This window comes from Notamacropus eugenii, chromosome 5 (genome assembly GCF_028372415.1).
Source record: "Notamacropus eugenii isolate mMacEug1 chromosome 5, mMacEug1.pri_v2, whole genome shotgun sequence".
NCBI classification, from domain to species: domain Eukaryota; kingdom Metazoa; phylum Chordata; class Mammalia; order Diprotodontia; family Macropodidae; genus Notamacropus; species Notamacropus eugenii.
In genome coordinates, this window is record NC_092876.1 from 322,396,139 (window position 1) to 322,398,763 (window position 2,625).

The following is a 2,625-nucleotide window of genomic DNA, read 5'->3' on the forward strand; positions in this document are numbered from 1 at the left end:
TAATCAATTTGATGAGTTCTGCCAACTGAGTTGATCAGATTGATTTTAAAGTATGGGCTGTTTTCAGGAAGAGTATTTCTGACAGAAATAAACATGTGCCTCAAAGGGGTTGAGCTATAGTGTCTGCTGGAGGTCTAATCTTGACTCAGGTGCAATCTCCTCCCACTTCCCCAATGAATCCTGGTGACCTCCTGCAGTTTCCCTCCTTGCTTTTCTCTCAGCATTGAACTTAGCCATGTCCACCAATGAAAATGCTAATTCACCAGCTGCCTGGTTTCCTGGATTTAAGAACAAAGGGAAAGACAGCACAGAAATGAGGCACTGGTGAACTGAAGTGAACATAGAACTGAGGAAAGCTAAAAAAAAAAAAAAAATGACCAGATGCCAAAAAGAAGAAATGTCAGCACTTTTCCTGATCATGCTACTTCTTACCTGAAAGAAAATCAAAATAACCAGGGCTCTGCCCTTTGGTCTATTGAAGATACTGTCAAAGGCATAAATGGTAATAATCTGGAGGTTCAACTCAAGGCTATCCAAGCTGCTAGGAAACTCCTTTCTAGGGAATAAACAGCTTCCCATAGACCAAATAATTGAGGCTGATGATTCCAAAGCTTGTAGACTTCTAGGGCAGGACAGACTGTGATCCAACTCAGTTTGAATCTGCTTGGGCACTTACTAACATTGCTTCTGAAACATCAGACCAAACCAAGATTGTGATAGATAGAGGGGCTATACCTGCTTTCCTTGCCCTGTTGGGCTCTCCCCAGGTTCACATCAATGAACAGGAAGTGTTGGCTCTGGGAAACATTGCAATTGATGGCTCAACCTACAGACATTTGGTTATCAAGTATGGTGTGATAGATTCTCTTTTAGCTCTGCTTGCATTTCCTGATATATCATCATCTGCTTGTGGTTACTTAAGAAATCTTACCTGGATATTTTCAAATCTTGTTATAACAAGAATCCTGCTCCCCTCCTAGAAGCTATTGAGAAAATTCTTCCTACCTTAGTTTGCTTTTTGCATCATGATGATCTAGAAGTTTTGGAAGATACTTGTTGGGCCGTTTCCTACTTCACAGATGGCTCAAATGACAGGATTGAAGTGCTTGTGAAAACTGGAATTTCCCCCAGCTAGTGATGAATTGCCCATAGTGACTCCTTCCTTACTTACTATAGAAAACATTGTCACTGGGCAGATGAGCAAAATCAGATTATACTAGATTCAGAAGCACTTGCTATCTTTCCTAGCCTGCTTACTCACCCAAAACCAATATTCCAAAGGAGGCTGCATGCACTAGGTCAAACTTCAAGGCTGGCAGGACTAAATGCAGCAAGTTATAAATCATGGACTTGTTCTATGCTTGGTTGGAATTCTGTCAAAAGGATACTTTAAAGCAGCAGAAGAAGCTGTATGGGTTGTCACAAACTATATAAGCAGTGGAACAATTGAACAGATTGTATATCTTGTCTGCAAAAGACAGTGAAATTATCCTGGTTATTTTGGATGCAATTTCAAATATTTTTCTGGCTGCTGAAAAACTAAATGAAATTGAAAAACTGTGTATCCTAATTGAAGAATATGGAGGAGTAGACAGAATTGAAGCACTTCAATCTCAAGAAAATGAAATGGCATATAAGGGCTCCTCAAGCTTAATTGAAAAGTATTTCTTTGCAGAGGAAGAAGATCAAAATGTTGTACCAGAAGCTACCTCTGATGGTTATATCGTCCAGATTCAATATGACATGCCTGGGACTTTTAACTTTTATATTTTACAGACAAAACCTTCAAGTCTTGCATGCCTTGTTCTTGGTATAATTTTGTCTCACTGACTCTCCACTTTAAAATCTTTTTTTAAGTATGACTTTTAATGTAGTACTAATGAATACTTGAACAGTTTGAACTGTGTAAACTGTGTACATACTGTATGAAATCTCTATCTTCAATAGAGTTCTTATTTCCATGTGGAATTTCCTGTCTTGCAGTGTCCTATGAATAAAACCTTAATTGAACGATATAAAAGAAGGCTGAAGAAACACAACATCTAGTTGACCTCCATTTTCTAGGATAACATCCAAGATGATTGATGACTGGGTGGATGAGGGACAGACTTTGCCAACCTCTTATGATGTTACTGAGTTACTCTAATAATAATGGTCTGAGATGAATAGAAAGTATTTGTTTGACTACTTAATATTGACTTCTATGTAGAGAAATAATAGTCTTCATCTATATTCTACAGAGTATGAACTTTATGTTGTGCTTTCAGTAATGAGTATGGCCTGCATTGAGCCATCTACTCACCTACCTACCTATCTATCCATTTATCTATCTATCTATCTATCTATCTGTCTGTCTGTCTGTCTGTCTGTCTGTTCTGCCTGTCTATTTTCTCACATGAGCCTATATATGTCCATTAGAATGCTTGTCAGAGCTAGCCAGAGTTTAGGGGGATACAGGGAGACAGTATGTGGCTGGGGGAAGAGAAAACTAAGTGGACCTCAGACTGACAGCAGGTCATTTTAGCATCATACCTATTTAAAACAATCAAATGGAGTGAGGAACCTAAGTTAAAATGCCTCCAATTTTGTCCTGATGAAAACATGCTTCACTGGAGTTCTTTTAGG

The 2,625-nt window shown here is 38.6% G+C and overlaps 1 pseudogene; it reads left to right on the forward strand.

Annotated features, from left to right (window-relative positions):
* The first annotated feature begins 235 nt into the window (after positions 1-235).
* LOC140507914 (importin subunit alpha-1 pseudogene) lies at positions 236-1,830 on the forward strand (annotated as a pseudogene).
* The last annotated feature ends 795 nt before the right edge of the window (positions 1,831-2,625 follow it).